The sequence below is a fragment of the Onychomys torridus genome, unplaced genomic scaffold (genome assembly GCF_903995425.1).
Source record: "Onychomys torridus unplaced genomic scaffold, mOncTor1.1, whole genome shotgun sequence".
NCBI classification, from domain to species: domain Eukaryota; kingdom Metazoa; phylum Chordata; class Mammalia; order Rodentia; family Cricetidae; genus Onychomys; species Onychomys torridus.
In genome coordinates, this window is record NW_023414046.1 from 2,396,572 (window position 1) to 2,406,996 (window position 10,425).

At 38.8% G+C, this 10,425-nt stretch overlaps 1 protein-coding gene and 1 long non-coding RNA gene across 2 annotated transcripts in view; one reads left to right on the forward strand and one right to left on the reverse strand.

The window, feature by feature from the left end:
* The window catches only part of LOC118576629 (zinc finger protein 54-like), a 25,144-nt gene extending 22,173 nt beyond the window's left edge, over nucleotides 1-2,971 (forward strand). Inside the window, exon 4 of the transcript XR_004943960.1 lies at nucleotides 2,943-2,971. The gene's annotated coding sequence lies outside the window, so the exon portion shown is untranslated. The remainder of the gene's footprint in view (nucleotides 1-2,942) is intronic.
* LOC118576630 overlaps nucleotides 1-8,645 on the reverse strand; it is an 18,754-nt gene extending 10,109 nt beyond the window's left edge. The window contains exon 1 of the long non-coding RNA XR_004943961.1: nucleotides 8,515-8,645. This is a non-coding gene — a long non-coding RNA (uncharacterized LOC118576630). The remainder of the gene's footprint in view (nucleotides 1-8,514) is intronic.
* Between the last annotated feature and the right edge of the window lie 1,780 nt (nucleotides 8,646-10,425).

A 10,425-nucleotide genomic window follows, 5' to 3' on the forward strand; every position in this document is an offset into this window, starting at 1 on the left:
TGAATCCCTAGGGGAGTCTTGGCCCTGGATGAGATGGGAATGGAGGGGAGGGGCTGGGGGAAAGGTGGGGGGCGGGAAGGGAGAGGACAGGGTAACCCAGGGCTGATGTGTAAAATTAAAACACAAATATAATAAATAAAAAAGGAGGAAAATAATAATAATACAGGAGAATTCCAAGGGCTGGTTGATTCTTGAATATGCTGAGCATTTAACTGCTTCTGTACCAGATGTTCTAAGGCCTTCAGTTTCTCTGATGTTAAAGGCCATTGCTCAAGCCATACAAGTTTCTGTGTCAACCATTTTAAAGGTAGGGCTGTTGTTGCCTTTGAAAGAACAGCAGGTGTTTTACTCTGTTTCTGTACGATCTGAATGGTCATTGACTATTCTTTATAATACCTTCTAATATTTTTCCCACAAACATATGTTAATTTATGTGTTGTTGCTAAAATTGGAGGAATGTTAATTTGAGTACTCCATCAGTGTGACAAATCACATCCTCATAAATTCATTGCTATGTTAGCCACAAATGGCTTTCATTTTCCTCTCTGTCCTTCTGTCCCTGTACATTTGACCCATCTCACACTCAGTTTTACCTGAGATAATGTTCCAATACCTGAAAGCTGAACATTTACCTCCTGAGGAGGCCAGTTTGGATGCCAAGAGTCTACTGCAATTATTGTCACATCTACACCCATGTCTACAAGACCTTCAATAACAACGTCATTTATTTGTATTTTAAATTTTTGTCTTTGTTTATAGAAGTTTGCCAAAATATTTGCTTTTCGGTTTCTCCTGAACTTTTTGTTCTCTCTTCAGTAGCTGTTCTATCATCCAGAGTGGTATGGTTTTTTACAGTAGGCATTAGGTTCTTTAATTGCTCTGGGAAGGAGTTTTCTCCATGATGACAGAAAAGGGATAAACAGAATTTGACAAGAGGAGCTGCAACAAGGCCCTCAAGGTATTTCCTGATGGCAAATGATTACCTTGACTGTTTCTTGTTGAACTGCATTCATTAGTCCAATGTCAGGCTTTGCCACACCTTCTGAATACTCCAGAGGATAGGGGCATTGTGTTAGGATTATTCTTACAAAAAAAAACATTGTTTCTAGGAATGCCCTATTTCCAATCTCTTTTTATATGACTCATTTACTGCACTTGAAACACCTGACATTTTTATTTTTCTTCAAACCTCTGGAAATAATCTCTCCTATCCAAACATCATCATGGTTATGAGATTCAATATTGACTGTATCTTGGATCAATTCTGCTAAGGGTGATGATTTTGCCTTTAACAGTCTAATTACCCTTTTGCATTGTGCATTAGCATTTTCAAAAGCCAGAGATTCAATTATTATTTGTCTAGCTTCTGAATTTATTGCTGAAGTCAATCTTTGTAAGAAATCAGTGTAAGAAATTAGTAAATGATTCTGTTTTCTCTCCTTTACTTCTTCAGTTCGGTCCAAAGCATTCAAGGCCACTGTGTGGCATAAAGCCAGAGTGTGATCATCATATAAAGATTGGCTTTGTACATTACCATAACCTCCTTCTCCAATATGTTCTTGGGAGATTTCCATACCTCTACACCTACTTCATTGTTCAATGGTCTTAGTCTCATATTCCACCAGGTTCTCCACTGTAATTGAGGAACAGGCTCCAAGGCTGCTGTAACCTAATCTCTCCAGTCTTGAGGGATAATTCTATTACAAGTTGGCCAGGAGTTCAACACCTGCTTCACAAAAGGTGAATGCATGCCATATGAGACTATCATTTCCTTGAATCTCCTCAAATCTAACACAGGAGTTCATTCAACTCTTACACAGCCTTGGGGATATCTATCATTTGGCAATTCCTATAAGGTTACTTTATAAATTAAAGTTGGTTGTTTGAAAACCTTAGGCTGTCCCTCTCTAACATTATAATCCAATGCTGAGATTGATTCTCTTTTAAATTTGTCTGTCTGGATCTGAATATCTCTATGGTCTGCTTTAAGAAGTTGTTCGAAAACTTTTATCTTAGCATTCATATTAATCAACTTTTTAGTGATAAAACAAAAATGATAAAACCAATAATGTTTACAATACACATTACATAAATCCCATCTAAGTTAATCATCATCTTATTTAATTGTTCCATTTCAAACTGTCCAGCATATGATTCAGAGATCTAACTCCCTCCATTATAATAGTGTTTCCCATTTTTTAATGTGGGAAAAACTCTCTCTTTTAACTAATTCCGTCCTTTAAGAATTCCCAATTGTTTTTACCAAATGTTAAGACAATGATGGTGAAGATGTGAGGCTGACTACCTCTTTGTAGAACATTAGAAGCCTGAGCAGGATTTCAAGGCAGCTACATAGTTTGGCAGCAGCATGAGGAGGGGTCCAGAGAAAGACCCCAACACACTGGGAGAGGGAACACACTGTCTGAAAAATGCACACAATGGATCATCTTTGGGAAGAACAGCAAGGAGGAAGGTGCCTAAAAGCAGAGCTGGCTGGTTATGAGGAGCTAACTCCACAGTGTTTGGCACCCAAATACCTGTGGAGTTTGCTGCAGAGAGGCTGCAACAGAAAATTCCCAAATTCATTCAGGGAGCTTGGGAAAGGAAGGAAAACCTAGCAGGGAGGTTGTTACTCTGGTCAAGTGCAGCTCCGACCTGTACCAGTGGCTAAAAAGCCACAGGCAAGCAGCTTTTCCATGAATTCATGCCCCAAAAGCTGGATGCCAGTTGTAGCATGAGTTGTAATTGTTCTTAATAATAAAAACCTGGAGTCAGATATATGGGTAAATGCTGACCGATCAGGGAAGCAATGGAGCTAGCCAAAGTCACCTCTTACTTCCATGACTTCTCAGACTGAAAACGGGGGCTGAGCTCCTGTCTCCACCTGCCTTATATTCCTGCCTCTGACCAGCCATATCACTTCTTATCTCCTTTCTCTCCAGACCTCCAGACCTCTTTGGTTAGCTCCACCCTCTGATCTTCAAGCAAGCTTTCTTTGTTACAGCACAAGCAAAATATCATCACAGCTGACAGTGATGGAACATATAGGAAATGCCACTAAATTCTACATCCTGATGGATGTAAATTTAATTGTAATTTGGCACAGATGTTGTGGTTTTATGATTAAATACTTGATGAATGAATGTTCAGGGACACAGTCAGCTCCAGGATCTGTACTGTTGTCCCTGACTGGTCAGTTTCTGCTGCTCAATTCAAAAATTGCTTTATGTGGACTCTTGTACCTGCTTATGTAGTTTCAGACTCTCAGAACCAACAACAATATGTGTTCTGTTATATTCTAAAATTATTTCAATTCCTACCTTGTAACTAATTTTGCTACCATTATGAACCATAATGTAAATATCTAATATTTCAGATGTCTTATATGTGTCCCTAAAAGGGTCCTGATACAAGAGTTGATTGTCACTCTTGTGAAATATTTCATCCTGCAGAGAAGCTCACAAAGCTCAGAAATACACAAATTAATAGCTTCGGGAAGTCACAGAAATTGACAATATTTGCTAGTACTCTGCTGCCTGAAGTATATATAATCAATAATGACTGCTGACACTGTCAGACAAACTGAGCTGCACAGAAGATGCTCAGACCAGCCATGAAGCAAACACAGCCAAGCTGACTAGACCAGACAAGTCAAGACAAGCTGCCTGAAGGAGGTAGTAAGTGACTTAAAAGACATTTTCATTTGCTCTTGGGCTGCCTATAAGCTGTGCAGGGATTCCTATATTTTCAGCTTCATTAGCCATCACTCTCATAGGTTGATGCAGCTGTCATTGAGCCCTTTGTGCTTCTATGAGTAACTCTTCACCCACACTCTTGTACATCAGCCCAATAAAACTCACTGGTCAACTTGACTTTAGAGATGACTCAGTGGTTGAGAGTACTATGTGCTCTTTCAGAAGACTCACTTTGAATTACAAGCACCCTGACATGGACACTCAATGTGTAACCTCAATTCCTGGGCATTCAGTGCTCTCCTCTGGTCACATTGAGCACCAGGAAAACACATGGAACACAGACATACATGCACAAAAAACAACTCTAACTAAAAAAACAAACCGAGAACTGTTCCCTGAGACAGAGCCTGCCAGCACCTGGCTGGACAAAGAGGTGAGTTTTTATCCCCACACTCGAACACCCCAGCACCTAGGCTTTGGGCCCAAGGGCAAAACCCAGCGCCCCTACATCACCACCCATTGCAGTCCCAGTTTCAGGCCAGTTGGCAGGCAGACCTCCTGCAGACAGGTCTGACTACCACCATCTACCACATGCTAAGACTGCAGCTAATCCCTGAGACAGAGCTGCCTACTAGCGCCAATTGGACTAAGAACTTCTCCTTGAGACAAAGAGTCCATCAGAATCGACTAGGCCAAGAGCTCCCACTGGACCAAGAGTATCAATCAGACCATGAGAGGCTCCCTCAGACACAGACACCACTTGCACCAAGTGGAGAAAGAGATGGGTAGATGACAGTGCAAAAATACAGTAAACAACATAAAATCCAATATGGCTCCATCAGAACCTATATCAGCAAGACCTGAACATCCCAACACAGAAGAAATAGAAGATATCAACCATAAAAATGACTGTAAGAACATATTAGAGATCTTAAAAGAGGAAATGAGGAAAAGTCAAACAAAAAATAGGAAGAAATCAGTAAATCCCTTAGAGAAAGCAATTAAACAAGTGAGGGAAACAGTTCAAGATTTGAAAACTGAAATTGAGACAATAAAAAAGACACAAACTAAGGTAATGCTGAAAGTGGAAAATCTGAGCAAATGAGCAGGAACTACAGATGAAAGTATAACTAGCAGAATGCAAAAGATGGAAGAGCAGATTGCTGGCCCTGAAGATACAGTAGAGAAAATAGATTCATCAGTCAAACAAAACACTAAAGCCAACAAAGTCATGACCCAAAGTGTCCAAGGAATTTGGCGCACCATGAAAAGACCAAACCTAAGAATAATAGGGATAGAAGAAGGAGAAGATACCAACTCAAAGGCACAGAAAATATATTCAACACAATCATAGAAGAAAACTTTCCCAACCTAAAAAAGGAATATAAAGATACAAGGAGGTTACAGAATACCAAATACACACTGGACCAAAAAAAAAAAAAAAAAAAAAAAAAGTCCATTGCTACATAATAATCAAACCACTATGCATACAGAATAAAGAAAAAATATTAAGAGCTGCAAAGGAAAAAGGCCAAGTAATATATAAAGGCAGACCCATCAGAATAACACCTGACTTTTCAATGGTGATTCTAAAAGTCACAAGATCCTGGATAGATGTTATGTAGACACTAAGAGATCATGGATGCCAACCCAGACTATTATACCCAGCAAAACTCTCAATTAAAATAGACAGAGTAAGCAAAATATTCCATGATAAAACCAGATTTGAATAATATCTCTCCACAAATCCAGCCCTACAGAAAACACTTGAAGGAAAAATCCAACCTAAGGAAGTTAGATACACCCATGAAAACACAGGCAATAGATAGCCCACACCAACAAATACCAAAGAAGGGAAATATAGAACACTACCACCAAAAAATAACAGGAATTAACAATAACTGCTCATTAATATCCATTAATATCAATGGTCTCAATTCACCTATAAAAAGACACAGGCTAACAGAATGGATACAAAAACAAGATCCATCCATTTGCTGCATACAAGAAATACACCTCAACTTCAAAGACAGACACTACCTCAAAATAAAAGGCTGAGGAAAGACTTTCCAATCAAATGGATAAGAAGCAAGCTGGTGTAGCTATCCTAATATCTAATAAAATAGACTTTAAACTAAAATCAGTCAAAAGAGATCAGGAAGGGCATTACATATTTATCACATGGAAAATCCAACAAGATGAAGTCGCAATTCTGAATATTCTGACCCAAATATAAGGGCACCTACATTTGTAAATGAAAAATTACTAAAGCTTAAATTGCACATCATACCCCATACACTAGTAGTGGGAGACTTCAACACCCCACTCTCACCAATGGACAGGTCTGCCAGACAGAAATTTAACACAGAAATAAGAGAACTAACAGATATTATGATTCAAATGGACTTAATAGATATCTACAGAATATTCCACCCTAACACAAAAGAATATACCTTCTTCTCAGTACCCCATGGAACCTTCTCTAAAATTGACCACATACTCAGTCAGAAAGCAAATCTCAACAGATACCAAAAAATTGGGATAACCTCATGTATTCTGTCAGACCACCATGGTTTAAAGTTAGATTTCAACAACAACAAAAATTACAGAAAGCCTACAATCTCATGAAAACTGAATAATACCCAATTGAATCACCAATGAGTCAAGGAAGAAATAAGAAAGAAATTAAAGATTTCCTAGAATTCAATGAAAATACATGTTCAACATACTCAAACCTATGGGACACTAAAAGCAGCACTAAGATGAAAATTCATAGCTCTAAATGCCCACATAAAGAAGTTGGAGAGGGTTTGGGGATTTAGCTCAGGGTTCGGTCCTTGGCTCTGGAAAAAAAAAAAAGAAGTTGGAGAATCTCACACTAGTGAATTAACAGCACAACTGAAAGCTCTAGAACAAGAAGCAGCAAACTCATCCAGGAGAAACAGATGCCAAGAATTAATCAAATTGAGGGCTGAAATCAATAAAAATAGAACAATACAAAGAATCAATAAAACAAAGAGTTGGTTCTTTGGTAAAATCAACAAGATAGACAATCCCTTATCCAAATTAACCAAAAAGCAGAGGCAGAGCATCCAAATTAACAAAATCAGAACTGTAAAGGGAGACATAATAACAGACAATGAGGAAATCCAGAGAATCATCAGGTCATACTTCAAAAACCTGTACTCTACAAAATTGGAAAATCTGCAAGAAATGGACGATTTTCTGGATCGATACCCCATACCAAAATTAAATCAATATCAGATAAACTATTTAAATAGACCAATAACCCCTAAAGAAATAGAAATGGTCATTAAAAGTCTCTCAACCAAAAAAAAAAAAAAAAAGCCCAGGACCAGATGGTTTCAGTGCAGAATTCTACCAGATTTTCAAAGAAGAGCTAATACCAATGCTCTTTCAATTGTTCCACACAATATAAACAGAAGGAACATTATCAAATTCTTTTTATGAGGCTACTGTTACCCTGATACCCAAACCACACAAAGATGCAACAAAGAAAGAGAATTACAGACCAATCTCCCTCATAAAATTGATGCAAAAATACTCAATAAAATACTGGCTAACTGAATCCAGGAACACATCAAAAAAATTACCCACCATGACCAAGCAGGCTTCATCCCAGGGATGCAAGGATGGTTCAACATACAAAAATCTGTCAATGTAATACACCATATAAACAAACTGAAAGAAAAAAAAAACACATGATCATCTCATTAGATGCTGAGAAAGCCTTTGACAAAATCCAATACCCCTTCATGATAAAGGTTCTAGAGAGATCAGGAATACAAGAAACATTCCTAAACATAATAAAGGCAATTTACAACAAGCTGACAGCCAACATCAAATTAAATGGAGAGAAACTCATAGTGATTCCACTAAAATCGAGAACAAGACAAGGCTGTCCACTCTCCCCATACTTATTCAACATAGTACTTGTAGTTCTAGCTAGAGCATTAAGACAACAAAAGGAGATCAAGGGGATACAAATTAGAAAGGAAGAAGTCAAACTTCCACTATTTGCAGATATGATAGTATACATAAGTGACCCCAAAAATTCTACCAGGGAACTCATACAGCTGATAAACTCCTTCAGTAAGGTGGCAGGATACAAGATTAACTAAAAAAAAAAAAATCAGTAAACAAATGGTAAATGGGCTGAGAAAGAAATCAGAGAAATATCACCCTTTACAATAGCCACAAATAATATAAAATACCTTGGGATAACACTAACTAAACAAGTGAAGGACCTGTTTGATAAGAACTTTAAATCTCTAAAGAAGGAAATTGAAGAAGATATCAAAAAAAGGAAGAATCTCTGTTTTCCTGCCTGGCCCATGGTCAGGGCAAATCTCTCTCACCCACCAGTCCCGCACCCACTTGGACCCATCTATCTTAAATTAACCCATTTCTACTAATCTATACTTTGCCACATGGTTTGTGGCTTACCGGCACCTTACATCTCCTTTGTCATGGCGGCGGCTTGCAGTGTCTCTCTGCTTCAGCCTTCCACTTCCCAGAATTCTCTTCTCTGCTTGTCCTGCCTATACTTCCTGGCTGGCTACTGGCCAATGAGTGTTTTATTTATTAACCAATCATAGCAACATATTTGACATACAGAACATCCACGGCAGATCTCCAATGCTCATAGATAGGTAGGATTAACATAGTAAAAATGGTGATCTTACCAAAAGCAATCTACAGATTCAATGCAATTCCCATCAAAATCCCAACACAATTCTTCACAGAAAGAACAATACTTAAGCTCTACTATAAAGATATAGTAATAAAAACAGCTTACCTGTGGGTATCAGGAGAGATTATGATGGTTTATTAAAGTGGTTGTTGTTTGTCCTCCAAGATTCAAGTCTTCACCAGCACCAGTAGGTAGCTAGATTTTCAGTACTACTCATGATTTTTCCTTTGTTACATGGGTCTTAAGTATAATGAAACAAATGTTGGTTACCACCAAGGGATGCTTGCCACTACTGCATTCTTAGGGCTATTGTGCCAGGATGATAGTTGATGTGGCTCATAGGCATCATAGCTGACTAGTACTGTTGGCTGGCTCCCTCAATGGGAAGCTTGCATAGTGCTCCTGGTATCATTAAAGCGATTCCTCAGGGGGCAATTTAATTTATTTTGAGATAGTCTGTGTATTTCCTGCTGCCTGAGACTCACTATGTAGACCTTGCTGGCCTTGAACTCAGAGTTCCCCTTGCCCATGCCTCTTGAATGCCGCGCTGAAAGGCTTGCCTGACATTGCGCAACTACACTTAACTTTTCCTTATCAGTCTTTTTTATTTGTTTGTTTTTTGGAGACAGAATTTTGCTGTATAGCCTTTGCTGACCTGGATCTCACTCTGTAGACCAGGCTGGCCTTGAACTCACAGAGATCTAACTGCCTCTGCCTCCTGATTAAAGGAGTGTGATGCTGCCACCTAGCCTGTTATCATGTCTTGAGAATTACCCGAGGTAACTGCGCAGCCTGCATGATAGAAATGAGTGATCAACTGGATCTCTTGTTAACTGACATTAAAGACATCTGTTGCACTACATTGGAATGTTTATTGAAATAGATGAATATAACATACTAAATTTAAACAATATGAAATAAATAAGGTAAACAAAGATACAAGTAGCAATCAAACTAAAGCAGGTGTAAAATGCCATCCTTAGAACAACCCCAAGACCAGACTGGAGGATTCTGTCAGAACTCCAGAAAAAAACTAACAGCAAAGCTGATACTTAAAATGCTTCTTAACACAAAAAAGGAAGACTTCCTGACTCTTAGTATTACCTGAGGTTATACCAGACAATGAGCTAAGCATGGTAACATACACCACATCCTAGAGGAAGAGGTAGGTGGATCTCAGTGAGTTGGAGGCCAGCCTGGTCTTCAAAGTGAGTTCCAGACAAGTCTGTTACACAGAGAAACCCTGTCTTGGGAAGGAAAAAAAAAAGCTAGATAAATAAATAAATAAATAAATAAATAAAAATAAAATAAATAAATAAAAACCACTAGATAATAAAACAACAACAACAAAGAAACTACAGATTGATACATGCATTCAGAAATTTTTTGAGCTCGGAAGGATGGCAAATGCCTTTAATTCCACCACTCCTGACGAAGAGGCTGGCTGACCCCTGGAACTTCAAGGTCAGCCTGGTATACTCTTTAAAAGCTAGGTCCAAGACTGCCTTGGTTACACAGAGAAACTCTATTGCAAAACAAAAAACAAAAAAAAATCTATTATTAGCTAATTCACATGCACACAGACACACACACACACACACACACACACACACACACACACACACACACACTGCCCACTCTCTCTCCTACCTCTCCACTGTCATGGTCCACAATTCCAACAAATTTCTCTACTATGTTCTTCTCTGTTCCTTTTGGTTGGGACCCACTGAGATTGACCACATGTGAGACTGCGGGTTTGGAGCTGTGTGTTGGAGCCTGGTGGGTTCAGCAGAGCACTACAGCTAAAGGCAGTGATTCTTCTACAATCCATCCATAGTCAACATTTGAGAGGTAAAGGTGGCCCTGTGAGCCTTTCCCTTTCCTAGACTGATTGTGGTCTAGTGTGAGGTCCATGCAGGTCAGCACAGCTGTTGTTGGTTACTGATTACAACAGCTGTATGGAGTCTAGAGAATGGCATTTCTTAGTCCTTCCTCCTCTTTCCCTTCTTATTCCCT